Source organism: Schistocerca piceifrons, chromosome 8 (assembly GCF_021461385.2).
Source record: "Schistocerca piceifrons isolate TAMUIC-IGC-003096 chromosome 8, iqSchPice1.1, whole genome shotgun sequence".
NCBI classification, from domain to species: domain Eukaryota; kingdom Metazoa; phylum Arthropoda; class Insecta; order Orthoptera; family Acrididae; genus Schistocerca; species Schistocerca piceifrons.
In genome coordinates, this window is record NC_060145.1 from 317,638,625 (window position 1) to 317,656,690 (window position 18,066).

An 18,066-nucleotide genomic window follows, 5' to 3' on the forward strand; every position below is an offset into this window, starting at 1 on the left:
AAACAACTGCTGTGCAAACCACTAATGGGAAGATTACAGTAGTGTGTCTACATATGGGCATGCCTCCTACGTGTTCTTGCCTCACGGACAGTGCTACATTTTTTTGTGGTGGTACGGCAACTTTTGCCTCCTGGAGGTGCTCCCAGTGATCCTTGCGACATCCCTGGGAGTGTTTCGATTGCCTTCAGCGTCTATAAGACTTCACCAGCTGCTGTTGGCTCACATGGCTCTACGACGTGCTGCCGAGTTCCTCTAGAACCACTTTCAGCTTCCAACGGCTGCCATCTTGGCATCCAGCTTGAGAGGTCATGGTCACTGCATATAAAGTGCTTCTGGTGGTAATGAGAATTAAATGGAACTCTCGAGTACTTAAGCGACCAGCTCCACAATGTGGTTCATGTACAAAAATAGATCAAGCTGTCGATGATGGTAATGTCATATGCGATGATCAGGGATACAGACACGGCAACCGGTGTGATCCTCCTGAGGACGTCTGTGTCATATAGTCAACGCTGTATAGTTCTGGGGTCCATCCTGTGGTGGACCACAAAATCTGCATTGGTCTGATGCAATGCCACTGTATTTTTCACCATCGACTACTCGCTGCTGGTCAGTGCACTGGCTGTCATTATCTGTTACCTTGTCATCCTGGTCCAGTTCACCCCAGTTGAATGAATGTGAGTTTTATTTTATATATATATATATATATATATATATATATATATATATATATATATATATATATATCCAAATAAATGTTTGTAAGCTTACTTTTCATAGACAATTTCTGTTATTCTCATATAGAGGAACTGGTCTGTGAAACGCTATTAGGAAGATTCCAGTTTTTTGTCCCTATTGGGGCAAGGCTGAAGACTAGGAAGGAAGGATCTCACCAGAAAATGATGTCCCTTGATAGTTTTTGGGGGGAGCGAGATTTTATAGCCAAAGAGCTTTATTGGCTGAACTGTTGACACTGTATTTTCATTTGACACAGTCGCAAAACGCTTAATAACGTTAACTTCTGTTACCGTACACTGGACATCAACAGACTCGTAATAAAGGCAACGAATGATGAATACAATGACACACGGCGACTTTTTCATCTGCTGTATGACGAATTACCTAATTACCTATCTGCTACTTGTCTGTCTGTATTAAAGTACTTAGTACCCAGGCAGGTGAGACTTAAAATTCAGAGACTGGGCGTTTTATTGCTTTCTTTGTACTTTAGTGTAATCTGGAAAAATACGAATTGGTTTTGATTCAAACACTGAAGAGTTAATAACTTAATTAATGAATGTAATAGTAAGTTAATAATAATTCTAAAAGTAATTGCTTTAAATGACTTTATTAATATTGTATAATTAAACCAATATATTTGTAATTAAAAATAGATAATTTTGTTGAAATAAAAACAGTTATGATGTACTTTAATCATGTTCTTGACGATCACACATTGTGTCATTTTTACTGATTTCAATTGCTGCACTTGTGTGCATTTATGCAACTAATAGGGGAAAACGGAGAAATATCGGAAAGCTAACACTCTAAAGCCATTTAGAGCTACACTATTTAACCTAGAGACTGTCAGATTTAGTATAAGTAATCATTGTTCAATTGGGTACAACATATTATTCCTCAAAAGTCATAGCTTCAGTATTTTTTTAATGAGAGTTCTTTTATAGCAAAAGTCAAATCACCTGGTCTTACTCCACTACAGTTGGAGTCAAGAATAATGGCGGTTGAGTTTCGGCTTGTTCTGCGCACGTACGTCACGTGATCTTCGACAGCCAACGAGCGTTTAGTAGTGTACTGAGCGCTCTACTGCGAATGCTGTAGCTAATATGAGCATTAAACGTGATAGTAGCGAGTTGTTCAGTGAATTTCGATTCCATTTGTTGCGTGTTGTCATCGCTGACTGCAGCGATAAGTGATAAATTCTGCATACACAAGTGGGAGACATGATTTGCAGGATATACGGATAGCACATGCATGTGCGTATCGGAACTGTCGCTTGGAATCGTCAGCAATGCAATCCCCGTCTTTGCCTCGACATGCGCGAATCGCCATTGTTCGTGGATCGGACTGTAGTGGCGTGAGAACGACTACACATACTAACTTATAGGACCGAGCGAGGTGGCGCATTGGTTAGCACACTGGATTCACATTTAGGAGGACGATGGTTCAAACGCGGGTCTGGTCGCCCTAATTTCGGTTTTCCGTGATTTCCCTACATCGCTTCAGGCAAAAGCCGGGATGGTTCCTTTGAAAGGGCACGGCCAACTTCCTTCCCTAATCCCATGGGATCGATGACTTCGCTGTTTGGTCCCCTCTCCCAAACTAACTTTCGAGAATACAGAAAAACAAGATTTTCAAGTAAACAATCACAGTGGAAAATCAGAAATATTTATTGAAATATAATTTAACTAACAATATTATTCACAAAAATCACATATAAAGCAACACTCCCCATCATCCGCTCCACTGCAGCTTTTGTGACAGCACATTTTCTGCATTGAATCCAACCTTCACATTCTTCAGAGTTTCGAAATACGTCGTCACAATATCCGCAATTGACACCTGATTTGTTTCTATCGTCTTCATGCACAGAATCATTGTTCGAGAACTGATAATTTTATGATAACACTCCGTTTTTATGTTGGCTCTTTACATGCGTCTCTTTTTGATTGATTTGCTTTGATAATATCTTTTTCTGCGGTGTTGAGCTTCCATAAAACAACTTTCTCTTCCGTGATAGCATTTTCTCATTTATTTGCTTCTTTTCTTTTAACCGACATTCCCGGTCCTAGCCCCACTCAGTGTACCTCGTCTTACCCCAGGTGCAGAGGTTATAAAAGCGAAACAACAGTACGTTATTGTTAATACAGCCCCTATTGTTTATTCGTCTATACACACTCACAAATCAACTGATAATCCTAGCTAAATAGAGTTCTTAGAAGTGTAATGGCTATGAAATATTCGCAGCTTAAAAACAAAAGAACATTATTCGGTTGACCCCGTAAAGGAAATTTATCTTCGTAGACGCGGTGAACAGAACAGCAACAACACGCCAATATAGTAGCTCTTTCATCTTGACTCGTGGAATTTAATTGTTTATATCTCCAGCACAGGGCGTTGTCACATGAGAAACACGGTACCCGGTTGCATCCCGGTACCCAGTCTTACCCTAATTAATCGTAAACAACAAAGGTTAACTTCCATAATGTATATTATAATAAATCCATCGCCACATAAGTAGCTCCCTCTTGTCTTATGCAGTCGTACAGAGCGAGGAGGGCGCAGTGCTTAACATATTGGACTCGCATTCGGGAGAACGACGATTCAGATCTGCGTCCGGCCATCCCGATTTAGGTTTTCCGCGATTTCGCGAGATCAATCCAGGCAAATGCCAGAACGGTTCCTTTGAAAGAAAAACTTTCCAAGCTTGTGCCCCGTTCCTAATGATCTACACTCATGGTCATAAATTAAGGATAATTGTGGGCTAGTATGTGGTGCTACACAACGTGGCACTACACAAAACTGGCGCTAATAGCATAGGCACATAGGAAACACAGACGACGCAGATCTGTAAGTCCACAGTATTGGTGATAAGTTGAGAAAACCGTCCTGAAACACATGTGCTACAAAGCGCCACTGTTTCCTGCGCATGTACCCCGACATCAGTATGGGATATGATCGCCATGCACACGTACACAGGCCACACAGCTGGTTGGCATATTCTGGAGCAGCTGCTAGGGTATAGCCTCCCATTCTTGCACCAGTGCCTGTCGGAGCTCCTGAAGTGTCCTAAGGGTTTGAAGACGTGCAGCGATACGTCGACCGAGAGCATCCCAGACGTGCTCGATGGGGTTTAGGTCTGGAGATCAGGCAGGCCACTCCATTCGCCTGATATCTTCTGTTTCAAGGTACTCCTCCACGATGGCAGCTTGATGGGGCCGTGCGTTATCATCCATCAGGAGGAAGATGGAACCCTCTGCACCCCTGAAATGGCGGACATACTGGCGCAAAATGACGCCCCGATACACCTCACCTGTTACAGTTCCTCTGTCAAAGACATGCAGGTGTGTACTTGCATAACCCCACTCCACACCATCAAACCACGACCTCCATTCAGGTCCCTTTCAAGGACATTAAGGGGTTGGTATCTGGTTCCTGGTTCACGCCAGATGAAAACCCGGCGAGAATCACTATTCAGACTGTATCTGGATTCGTCCGTGAACATAACATGGGACCACTGTTCCAATGACCATGTACTGTTTTCTTGACACCAGGCTTTACGGGCTCTCCTGTGACCAGGGGTCAGTGGAATGCACCTTGCAGGTCTCCGGGCGAATAAACCATGTCTGTTCAGTCGTCTGTAGACTGTGTGTCTAGAGACAACTGTTCCAGTGGCTGCGGTAAGGTCCCGAGCAAGGCTACCTGCAGTACTCCGTGGCCGTCTGCGTACACTGATGGCGAGATATCGGTCTTCTTGTGGTGTTGTACACTGTGGACGTCCCGTACTGTAGCGCTGGACACGTTTCCTGTCTGCTGGAATCGTTGCCATAATCTTAAGATCACACTTTGTGGCACACGGAGGGCCTGTGCTACGAACTGCTGTGTTTGACCAACCTCCAGTCGTCCAAGTATTCTACCCCTCATAACATCATCAATAAGTGTTCTTTGAGCCATTTTCAACACACAGTCACCGTTAGCAGGTCTGAAAACGTCTGCACACTTACTCGCTACACTGTACTCTGACATGCAGCAACACACCTCTGCGTATGTGCACTAATGCCAGCGGCACCGTGCGACGACTGCAGGTCAAATGCTCCGTATGGTCATACCCCGAGGTGATTTAAACCCGCCAACCGCCCACCAGAGCATTGTTTCGCCATGTATCAGCATTATCCTTAATTTATGAGCATGAGTGTAGTTGTCGACTGGACATAAAACTCTAAAGCTTTCTTCTTTATTTTACGCAGTTATATTCTGGCATAACACATCTAAAGTAAGTTATGTGCTTGTCCAGCAGAAGCGAGTAGTAAGAATAATGGGTGACTTAGATCACTGTACCTCTTGCAGGAGCCTTTGAACAATCTTGGAATTTTTAAAGTCACTAACGCATATGTTTAGTCCTTAACGGTATTTGTTGCTGATTATAAAAATTAGTTTCAGTTCAACTATGATCTGCAAAATCACAATACAAGATACTCTAATAATTTTCATGTTGACTGTACATCCTTGTCTGGAGTGCAAAATTGAGATGAGTACGCAGATGCAAAGGTATTAAATAAGTTTAGGATCCCTGCCAGTTGAAACGAAAATTTAAAACATTCTTCATGATCTGTTCCAACAACAAGTTATCTGAATATGTAGATTCAAGGTTTCTGTTACCTACATGGTCCTTAGCTGTAGTTGTTGCAGAAATGCGTGATGAGTCGTAATGTACCGCACCATAGTACTCACAGGTGCAGGTAACTACACTGGTGTGCAAAATTTAAGAACGAAAGTAACTCTCGCGTGATGCATCACTGCCAAGTAATATGCAGCTATGAAACGTGGGTCTTACATAGAATACAGAAGGTAACTGAGAGAAACACGCAGTCAGACTAACAGAAATGATTTATTTAGAGGCAATAATGTGCCGATTTTCGGCACGATTGTGTTCCGGCCGCGAGTGTTAAGGTCGATATTGGCCTCGCCAGAGATACTGGGGCGCCGAGTAGGCGGCGAGTGGACCCCTGGTGACGAAGTGAGGAGGGTTGGAGAGTACCGAGCGAGGAAGACAGAACGGCACTGTGTTGGGGTACGGATGGTCCGAATTGTGCATTGAATAATTTACGTACTCTGTGGTTGTGTACTGATGGTGAAACCGAGACGCTTGGGAATTCAACGCTGCTGTGGAACGGTAAGCCGTGGGCTCTGCAATTGTATGGGCGCAATTATGGCGAGCTATGGCCGATGTCGTTTGTGGGTGTTTTGCCACGGCAGATAAACAAGACGGCGTGGGCCCAACCTGGACACGCTGTGCTGTAGCATGTTCGGCCACAATAAGAATACCATGATATTGGAGAAGAAAGTAGTGGAATACGGTAAGTGTATTATCCTTCAGTGACTTCTGCTGTGTTAGAGTGCTTAACTGTGTGGAGACTGAGCAGTAACTGTCACTTTTCAAAGGAACTGACGAGTGTGTAAAGGTGTGGCCAATGCCGGATGGGCGTTGTCTTAAAGTTATTATATTTCTTATTTGTGAACATAATTTTATCAGGATTACTCATTGGATAGATCTGAAATTCAGTTTTGTATATGTTTTTATATCTGCGTGTTAAATGAAAGTTAATTTTGAAGTTTGAAAGGTACCTTTCTACCATTACGATTCTGTAAGTTTTTATTTGGAAATGATGTATCCTACTGTTATTGGTTGAGAATTTATTACCCAGAGAAGCAGTTATTTAATCAGTCTTTTATGAAGTGTTTTAAGATTTGTTGTTCATGGTGAACTATTACTAATAAATTACGTACATTAGTAATGTTGTGTAAGCAGTTATTGAAGGCACCTATCTAGTCAATCAGCCATGGCCAGTTGGGAACGGGCATTGATGTAACATCAGGGAACTAGACTGTGTTTGTTATAGTGTGGCAACGCTAATCCAGTTTGTTGTTATTGTTCATCTACATCTACGTCTACATGGATACTCTGCAAATCACATTTAAGTGCCTGGCAGAGGGTTGATCGAACCACCTTCACAATTCTCTATTATTCCAATCTCGTATAGGGCGCGGAAAGAATGAACACCTATATCTTTTCGTACGAACTCTGATTTCCCTTACTTTATCGTGGTGATCGTTCCGCCCTATGTAGGTCGGTGTCAACAAAATATTTTCGCATTCGGAGGAGAAAGTTGGTGATTGGAATTTCGTGAGAAGATTCCGTCGCAACGAAAAACGCCTTTCTTTTAATGATTTTCAGCCCAAATACTGTATCATTTCTGTGACACTCTCTCCCGTATTTCCCGATGATACAAAACGTGCTGCCATTCTTTGAACTTTTTCGATGTACTCCGTCAGTCCTATCTGGTAAGGATCCCACACAGCGCAGCAGTATTCTAAAAGAGGACGGACAAGCGTAGTGTAGGCAGTCTCCTTAGTAGGTCTGTTACATTTTCAAAGTGTCCTGCCAATAAAACGCAGCCTTTGGTTAGCCTTCCCTACAGCATTTTCTATGTGTTCTTTCCAATTTAAGTTGTTCGTAATTGTAATACCTAGGTATTTAGTTGAATTTGCGGCTTTTAGATTAGACCAATTTATCGTGCAACCGAAGTTTAACGAGTTCCTTTTAGTAGTCACGTGAATGACCTCACATTTTCGTTATTTAGGGTCAACTGCCACTTTTTGCACCATTCAGATATTTTTTCTAGATCGTTTTGCAGTTTGTGTTGATCTTCTGATGGCTTTATTAGTCGATAACAGTGTCAACCGCAGACAAACGAAGACGGCTGCTCAGATTGTCTCCCAAATCGTTTATATACACTCCTGGAAATGGAAAAAAGAACACATTGACACCGGTGTGTCAGACCCACCATACTTGCTCCGGACACTGCGAGAGGGCTGTACAAGCAATGATCACACGCACGGCACAGCGGACACACCAGGAACCGCGGTGTTGGCCGCCGAATGGCGCTAGCTGCGCAGCATTTGTGCACCGCCGCCGTCAGTGTCAGCCAGTTTGCCGTGGCATACGGAGCTCCATCGCAGTCTTTAACGCTGGTAGCATGCCGCGACAGCGTGGACGTGAACCGTATGTGCAGTTGACGGACTTTGAGCGAGGGCGTATAGTGGGCATGCGGGAGGCCGGGTGGACGTACCGCCGAATTGCTCAACACGTGGGGCGTGAGGTCTCCACAGTACATCGATGATGTCGCCAGTGGTCGGCGGAAGGTGCACGTGCCCGTCGACCTGGGACCGGACCGCAGCGACGCACGGATGCACGCCAAGACCGTAGGATCCTACGCAGTGCCGTAGGGGACCGCACCGCCACTTCCCAGCAAATTAGGGACACTGTTGCTCCTGGGGTATCGGCGAGGACCATTCGCAACCGTCTCCATGAAGCTGGGCTACGGTCCCGCACACCGTTAGGCCGTCTTCCGCTCACGCCCCAACATCGTGGAGCCCGCCTCCAGTGGTGTCGCGACAGGCGTGAATGGAGGGACGAATGGAGACGTGTCGTCTTCAGCGATGAGAGTCGCTTCTGCCTTGGTGCCAATGATGGTCGTATGCGTGTTTGGCGCCGTGCAGGTGAGCGCCACAATCAGGACTGCATACGACCGAGGCACACAGGGCCAACACCCGGCATCATGGTGTGGGGAGCGATCTCCTACATTGCCGTACACCACTGGTGATCGTCGAGGGGACACTGAATAGTGCACGGTACATCCAAACCGTCATCGAACCCATCGTTCTGCCATTCCTAGACCGGCAAGGGAACTTGCTGTTCCAACAGGACAATGCACGTCCGCATGTATCCCGTGCCACCCAACGTGCTCTAGAAGGTGTAAGTCAACTACCCTGGCCAGCAAGATCTCCGGATCTGTCCCCCATTGAGCATGTTTGGGACTGGATGAAGCGTCGTCTCACGCGGTCTGCACGTCCAGCACGAACGCTGGTCCAACTGAGGCGCCAGGTGGAAATGGCATGGCAAGCCGTTCCACAGGACTACATCCAGCATCTCTACGATCGTCTCCATGGGAGAATAGCAGCCTGCATTGCTGCGAAAGGTGGATATACGCTGTACTAGTGCCGACATTGTGCATGCTCTGTTGCCTGTGTCTATGTGCCTGTGGTTCTGTCAGTGTGATCATGTGATGTATCTGACCCCAGGAATGTGTCAATAAAGTTTCCCCTTCCTGGGACAATGAATTCACGGTGTTCTTATTTCAATTTCCAGGAGTGTAGATAAGGAACAGCAGAAATCACTTCTGCTTCACTCGATGACTTTCCGTCAATTACTATGAACTGTGACCTCTCTGACAGGAAATCGCAAATTCAGTCACATAACTGAGACGATATTCCATAAGCACGCAATTTTACTAGGGGCCGCTTGTGTGGTACAGTGTTAAAAGGCTTCCGGAAATCCAGGAATACGGAATCGATCTGAAATCCCTTGTCAATAGCACTCAGCAGTTCATGTGAACGGTTGTATATGATTGTTAAGTATGGAGCTAATGCATCAGCATACTCCTAAAGGAACCTAATTGGTATACAGTCTGGACTAGAAGACTTGCTTTTATTAAGTGATTTAAGTTGCACCACTACTTCGAGGATATTTACTTGCTCATGTTGGCAGCTGTTCTCGTCTTCTTTTGTGTTGAAGTGTCTAGTCGCCCCTAAATTAAATAATAATTCTGCATAATAACACAGATACACCGCGGTTTGTTGTGTCCCCTTGACATTCCAGAAGGACGGTAGCGGCTTTTCGTAGAGTATGAGAACAGCACAAGGTTGGTAAGGAGTTTTTAGGGTGGGTAATTACTTCCTCCAGCAATCCTGAACTACGCTGCTGCTAAGGTCGCAGGTTCGAATCCAGCCTCGGGCATGGATGTGTGTGATGTCGTTAGGTTAATTAGGTTTAAGTAGTTCTAAGTCTAGGGGACTGATGACCTCAGATGTTAAGTCCCATAGTGCTCAGAGCCAGCTGAACCATTTTTTGGACGTACTGAAATACGTCTCCCCAACGCAGCCCACACGTCCTCGATAGGATTTCAGTCAGGGCAACTGTAAGACCAGTCCATTCTCCGAATATCCTCTCGTTATAAGAGCTCTTGCACGTGCTCTATTCGATGTGGTCATCCATTGTCACCCATAAAAATGAAGTCTGGCTGAATTCACCCCTGAAAAGACGCACACGAGGAAGGAGTAAAGTTCCACAATAACGTTGACTGGTGAGGGCACCGTGTTCAAAGATTTGGAGCCCATACACTTTATACCTTCCCAAACCGTACCAGCCACGCGGGGTAGCCGCGCGGTCTCAGGCGCCTTGCCACGGTTCGCGCGGCTCTCCACGTCGGAGGTTCGAGTCCTTCCTCGGGCATGGGTGTGTGTGTTGTCCTTAGCCTAAGTTAGTTTAAGTGGTGTGGAAGCCTAGACATCGATGACCTCAGCAGTTTGGCCGCAGAGGAACTTAACAGAAATTTCCAGATTACCACCACACCGTATTACCTTGACCTTCAACACGACCATGTTCGACAGTGTTTCTGGATGCATTACGTGTTCTCACCTTTCGCCGTATCGGGGTATGTCCAGCAATATTGCTTCCCCATGTGGCGCTTACTTAATTTTTGCGGATGACAGCCCGCATCTGCACAGGTGGCTGAATGGACCGCCCTGCCTGTTTCCCTTACTCAGATCCCATTGGGAGCGCGTGGGTGCGTCGAGGAGCTGTATTGCAGCACGTCGACATGCATCAACGACGATCCAGTGGTTGTCAGTTGGGCTCGTGGAGGAATGGATCGCCCTACTACAAAGCCGGCCGCGGTGGCCGAGCAGTTCTAGGCGCTTCAGTCTGGACCCGCGCGACCGCTACGGTCGCAGGTTCGAATCCTGCCTCGGGCATGGATGTGTGTGATGTCTTTAAGTTAGTTAGGTTTAAGTAGTTCTAAGTTCTAGGGGACTGATGACCTCAGATGTCAAGTCCCACAATGCTCAGAGCCATTTAAACCATTTGAACCCTACTACAAAAACTCCTTACTAACCTTGCGGCCATCACGGAAGCAGTCACTACGGTCCGTGGTAATTTCTTTCTAATTTTCTTGTTAAATTTAGTTACCTGAAGCGTGAATAACCTTAATCAGAGATACGAAGATGGGATCTGTTCTTTCGGACATCAACGGGGGCACTTGGAAATGTGTGTCCCGACCGGGACTCGAACCCGGGATCTCCTGCTTACAGGGCAGACGCTCTATCTATCTGAGCCACCGAGGGCACAGAGGATAGTGCGACTGCGGGGACTTATCGCCGCCACGCTCCTCGTGAGACCCACATTCTCAACTTATACTCCGTACACTACATTCGTATCGCCCCTGCCATTATACCCATTACTCGCGGCAGACAATCCACCGAGTCCCGTAAGAGTTCAGGCAATTCGAGTGCATCATCAGCCGGTTAGCTTTTAACGATATGAAGATGGCATCTGTCTTTCGGAGTTGTCCGAAAGAACAGATGCCATTGGTGGCCGTGCGAGTAATGGGTATAATGGCAGGGGCACTACGAATGTAGTGTGTGGACTGTAAGTTGAGAATGGGGGTCTCACGGGGATCGTGCCGGCGATAAGTCCCTGCAGCGCACGATCCTCTGTGCCCTCGGTGGCTCAGATGGCTAGAGCGTCTACCATGTAAGCAGGATATCCCGGGTTCGAGTCCCAGTCGGGGCACACATTTTCAACTGTCCCCGTTGACGTATATCAACCCTGTCAGCAGCTAATGGTATTGATTTAATTGTAATTGAATCAGAGACAGTCTATTGTTGAGTTTCTATTATGAGCTTTTGTTTTGTTAATGTATACCTTGAATCGTTCCACGTCCCTGAAGGCTCTCTTTCCACATGGATCTACAAAACACGACCAATGAGTGAATGAATGAATGAATTTACGAAACGTTTTGGTTCTGTAATGTTTAACCCATTCAGGTATGTCAGTATATTCGTTTCCTTCCGCCGAATATCACAGTGCTTTGGTTTTCACATTCCACTGATGAGAACAACGTAGATCACGTTTTCCAAACATCATGAAGTATAGTCCCATCGAGTGTGTCGCAAAATTTTATTCTTTCAAGGGTCTAAACTTGTCCGCCCCCGGTAACTGAGTGGTCAGCGGGACAGAATGTCAATCCTAAGGGCCCGGATTCGAATCCCAACTGGGTCGGAGAATTTCTCCGCTCAGGGACTGGGTGTTGTGATGTCCTAATGATCATCATTTAATCCGCATCGACGCGCAAGTCGCCGAAGTGGAGTCAAATCGAAAGACTTGCTCCCGGCGAACGGTCTACCCGACAGGAGGCCCTAGTCACATGACATTTACATTTTATTTAGGGTCTAAACATGGTATATTATTACTTTTTGAGACGAACTGTAATATGCAGAGAAGCCACAACATAGTGATCACTGCCCTCTGCGACAATTGATGCGATTTGGTGGCTTTAGGCATGTAAGGAGGTGAGGAAATTATACAGGGTCTGAGGTGTTTAAGTAATGATATTTTTATTAGTGACTGAGGGCAATGTACTGTACAACATTAGATCAGTATTTACTTCATTTGTACACTAATTATTACGGCTGTTACGAATAGTAGGTTGGTCAATACCTCGAAGTACATGTGACAAGAGCATGACACTGATGCTTATTTTCCCATGGGAATCAGATCGAATGGTGAAGTGTGGATGTGTGGACGCAGAACATCTGGTCTTTACTGACAGGCGCAGTCCTCTCAATGCTGCAGCTATAATCACACAGAAAATACTGTATCAGGCAGTAAATTATGTGAGGGGTTTGTGGAAAGACCATTAGACACAGAGAGAAAACAACTAACACACTGACAATTATAGAACTATATGAAATTAAATCGTCATAACTTTTGAACTGGTTTGCATTAGGACTTTCAAACTGCATGGTTTGCTTCGGGGCGTGGTGGGAATTAGTATGTGCATGCACATGGGCCTTGTTGTTGTCGGTCATTTGCACATGAAAATATCACAGTACAGCGTGCCTGAGCGTATAGCGCTTGTGAAGGCCTACTATTCGAACAATAACAGCCCATGTGCGGCTCAAAGGAAGTTTGCGACCAAGTTCCGGCTGAAGACAACCGGTCCAAGTGTGCTAACATACACGAATTTCATTTACAGGTTTGAGAGAACGGGTAGCGTTCGTGATGACAGTGTTGCAATGTTGGTCGTCCGAAAAGGGTGAAAACGCCTGAAAACGATGGAGAAGACACGCGCTGTGTTTCAAACCAGCCCTAGGAAACAGATCAGACGAGCTGCACAACAGGTGGGAATCAGCCGGAAGACACCGCTTCAAATTGTTGCCTAAGACCTACATCTCTTCCCATACAAAATTCAAACCCATAAGCCATTAAGCCCCAGGGCCATGGAACAGATGTTGTGTTTCACCAACACTACTGTTCCCAGAATTGACGAACCGGATTTTGATGTGAATATGGTTTGGTTTAGCGATGAAACCCGTTTGAAAAAAAAAAAAAAAAAAAAAGAAAAAAAAAATTTCCAGACTGAAGCGCCTAGAACCGCTCGGCCACACCGCCCGGTGAAACGTCTCTTCACCCTCAACGGGTGACTGTGTGGTGTCCAATGTCTAGTCACGGAATAACCGGTGTGATATTTCTTGATGGGACGGTGATTACCGAACGCTACGTGAAGGTTTTGGAAGATGATTTCATCCCCACTATCCGAAGCGACCCTGATTTCAACAAAATGGGGTTCATGCAAGAAGGAGGCATCGAAGCAGGAAAGTGTTTGATGTCCTGGGGGAGCACTTCGGAGACCGGATTCTGCCTCTGTGGTATCAAAAGGCCACTGGCATGGGCCTCGACTGGCCGCCATATTCTGCGGATCTGAACATATGCGACTCCTTTTTGTGATATTATATTAAAGACAAAGTGTACAGCAATAACCCGAAAACCATTTCTGAGCTGAAAACAGTCATTCAGGAGGTCGTCGACAGCATCGATGTTCCGGTTCATGCAGAATTTCGTTATTCGTCTGCGCCACATCATCGCTTATGATGGCAGACATATCGAGCATATCATAACCTAAATCCGAATATCTCTAGTGATGTCTACATGTTGAATAAAGCGTGTGCACGCCGTGGTTCGTAACTAATTTACGTATTCTTCATATTGTTCAATAATTGTTACCATGTATTAAGGTACCAATGATCACAATATCTGCACTTCCACCAGTAATTCCCTGTACAAGCGCAAAAGACACAAATAAGGGAGTCGTTATAACGACGATAGGAACCTCAAAAAGGGAAAATCACTGAAATAAGCGACTTCGATAAAGCGTGCACTGCTACGACACAGCGCCAGGGAACACGCATGGCGAAAATGGCGAAGCTTGTCTGCTGCTCGCGTGTTATTATGACGAGTGTCTATAGAAAGTGGTTGAAGGACAGCGAAACGAGGACTAGGCCGTAAGGTGTTGGACGCCTCATCACAGAAGTTGGCGGCATGACCACCATGTAAAACAGGAAAGGCAGCGATCTGTTTTAGACCTGATGACGGAGTTCAATGGAGGTGCAGGCACAGGTATTTCGGAACACATCGTTCGACACACGTTGTTGAATATTGGGCTCAGCAGCAGACGATCCACACATTTTCTCATAACGGTATTGTACGAGTAAATAACAATTGCAGTGGCCATGGGAATGTCAAGACTGGACTGTTTACTAACGGAAACGTGTTGCTTTGTCAGTTGAATCACATTTCTTGCTACACCACGCCGATGATCGTGTGCGGACACGCCGTCATCCTCAGAACGGCTGCTCTTAACACGCACCGCGACACGTACTTAATCTGGTGTGGGCAGTATTATAGTATCGAGAACATTCACCTGGGCCTTCATGGGACCTGTGTTAGTAATCGAAGGTCAGTAAATCAGACAAATAAATGAGTCAAAGATCAGACTCGAGCCGTCACGGCTCAGTCTTCCATGACGTCGATGGCGTCTTCTCACAGCACAAATGACCGTGTCACAAGCCAGAGTCTTGCTGCAGTCGTTTGAGGAGGACACCGAACTCACGTTTTTATCTTGGCTGATTCTGATGGAACACATCTCGGATCCTATCAACAGCTACCTCAGAGTCCAAAAACTACCAGCCCGCCGGCCGGTGTGGCCGTGCGGTTCTAAGCACGTCAGTTTGGAACCGCGTAACCGCTACGGTCGCAGGTTCGAATCCTGCCTCGGGCATGGATGTGTGTGATGTCCTTAGGTTAGTTAGGTTTAAGTAGTTCTAAGTTCTAGGGGACTGATGACCTCAGTAGTTAAATCCCATAGTGCTCAGAGCCATTTGAACCATTTTTGAACTACCAGCCCGTAATTTAACTTTCCGAAACCGTGCAACGCAGAATTGCGTCTCAAAGTTGGAACGACAAGCTATTAAACAGGTGATCATTATCTTCTGGATCAACGTATGTAAGGATCATTTTTTGTGTAATTAATATTCATGTGGATAACATCTTTTTGATTTAACGAATTAAAATATATACCGTCATGTGATCAAATATAACGTATACGTCGAGCCAGGAGCCTGTTTGAAAGATCCATGAGTTATATTTATATTTGTGTATCAGGGACGTAAGGCTGACAATAAAAATTAAAAATCTGAAAGAGAAGAAAAGAATGGATGGAGGAAACCATGTTGGAATCTTGCGCTATCTGACATTGTCCAACGCTTTTCCATTCTTCTGTATATTATTCTTGTCAGCAACTTGGATACGTGAAATGTTAAGCTGATTGTACGATAATTCTCGTACTCGTCAGCTCTTGCAGCCTTCGGAATTGTGTGGGTGATGTTTTTCCGAAAGTCTAATGGTATAGCGCTAGTCTCATACATTCTTCACACCAGTGTTAATAGTTTAATTATCCTCTTTCCCCCCCCCCCCCCCCCCCCCTATGATCTTAGAAATTGCGATAGAATGTTTTCTCTCCCTTCTGCCTAATCTGATCTTTTGTCTTGCAAGCCTCTTTTAAATTCTGATTCTAATACTGGATCCCCTATCACTTCACCATTGACTACTCTTCCTTCTTCTATCACGTCATCATACAAGTTCTCCCCCTTACGTAAGCCTACAATAGACTCTTTCCACTTATCCGCTGTCTCCTTTCCAATTAAAAGAGGAACACCCATTGTACTCCTAATGTAACCATTTAATGTCATCGAAAGTTGTTTTGGCTATTGTGTATGCTGAGTCAGTCCTTCCGACAGTCGTTTCTTTTTCGATGTCTTCACATTTCTCATACAGCAATTTCACCTTAGCTTTCCTTCACTTCCTATCTGCTTCATTTCTAAATAAATTGTATTTCTGTACGCCTGAATTTACCTGAACATTTTTGTACTTCCTTCTTCCGTCGATCAAATGAAGTATTTCTTCTTTTATCCATGGTTTCTTCGAAGTTATCTTCTTTGTACTTACGTTTTATTCTCCAACTTCTGTAATTGTCCTTTTTAGAGATGTCCATTGCTCTTCAACTGAACGGACTACTGATGTATTGAAACTTCCTGGCAGATTAAAACTGTGTGCCGGACCGAGACTCGAACTCTGGACCTGAGTGGTAGAGCGCTTGCCCGCGAAAGGCAAAGGTCCCGAGTTCGAGTCTCGGTCCGGCACACAGTTTTAATTTGCCAGGAAGTTTCATACCAGTGCACACTCCGCTGTAGAGTGAAAATTTCATTCTACTGATGTATTCCTTACGGCTTCAGAGCCTTCAAATTTATCTCTTCATCTCTTAATATTTTGTACATCCCACTTCTTTGCGCATTGATTCTTCCTGACTAATCTCTTAAACTTCAACCTACCTTTCACGATTATTGAATTGTGACCTGTGTCTATATCTGCTCCTGGGTACGCCTTACTATCCAGTACCTGATTTCAGAATCTCTGCCTGGTCATAATGGAATCTAACTGAAATCTTCGGTATCTCCCAGCCTTTTCCAAGTATACCTCCTCCTCTTGTGATTATTGAATAAAGTAGTTGCTATTACTAGCTGAAATTTATATCAGAACTGAATTATTCTCCTCTCTCATTCCTGCTATCAAGCCCGTATTCTCCCATAACCCTTTCTTCTACTCCCTGCCCACGACCGTATTGCAATCACCGGTAACTAATAGACTTTCATCTCCCTTTACGTGCTGAATTACCCATTCAGTATCCTCATATACTTTCTCCATCTTTGGCTTGCGACCTCGTATTGTACACCTAAAGTATGGTTGTCGGGTTTGGTTTGATGAGAACAACCATATCAGTGAACTGTTCTCGGTAACTCACTCTCTGCTCTACTTTCCTATACATGACTAACCCTACACGTGTTATACCATTTTCTGCTACTGTTGATGTTACTGTATACTCATCTGACAATAAATTCTTGTCATCTTTTTATTTTCCTTCACTGACCCCTATTATACCTAGACTGAGCCTTAGCATTTCCCTTTCCAGATTTTCTATCTTCCCTAACAAGTTCAACGTTTTGACATTCCATCACGCAACTCGTGGGACGCCATCTTTCCGTTCATTATTCAGACTTTTTTCTCATGAACAGCTACCGCTTGGCAGTCCCCTAGTTAAGATCCGAATGGGCGACTCGTCCAGAATCTTTTGCCAACGAAGAGATCATCAAGACACATTTTTCGATTACATGCCACATGTCCCGTGGATACGCATTATGTATCCTTAATGCAGTGGTTGCCATTGCCTTATTCATTCTAATGCCGTTAATCGCTGCCGAATCTTCCCCCTTTTATGGACAGTTTCGCACCCCACGGGTAGGAGATGGCTGGCTCTGAGCACTATGCGACTTAACTTCTGAGGTCATCAGTCGCCTAGAACTTAGAACTAATTAAACCTAACTAACCTAAGGACACCACACACATCCATGCCCGAGGCAGGATTCGAACCTGCGACCGTAGCGGTCACGCGGTTCCAGACTGAAGCGCCTTTAACCGCTCGGCCACATAGGCCGGCTGGGTAGGAGAGTGCCCCTGATCTCTGCCCGCACCTCCGTCCTCTTTGACATCAACTACCAAGCTGATTCTTTAGCATTCTATAGCTATGACACATGTTAGGAAAAATATCATCCTTATGGGAGCCTATCTTTAGCACCGAATAAGCTATTCCTATAAATGAAGAATTGAGATCGTAATAGAGAAGACGCTGTGAATGTTCAGGGTATTGCCATCTTTCGTAATCTGAGAAAGGTCGAATCACTGGCCTGAGGGACGCGGCAGTATCATGCCGACAAAGAACATAGACCGTTGTCTGCTGTGTAGTGACTGCAGAAGGG

At 45.1% G+C, this 18,066-nt stretch overlaps 1 protein-coding gene and 1 non-coding gene across 2 annotated transcripts in view; one reads left to right on the top strand and one right to left on the bottom strand.

Moving 5' to 3' along the window:
- Positions 1-18,066, top strand: part of LOC124711992 (mucin-7-like) — a 166,329-nt gene that overhangs the window by 122,226 nt on the left and 26,037 nt on the right. The gene's annotated exons all lie outside the window — the stretch shown is intronic.
- Positions 10,907-10,981, bottom strand: Trnat-ugu. Its single transcript has one exon. It is a non-coding gene; the product is annotated as a tRNA-Thr (tRNA).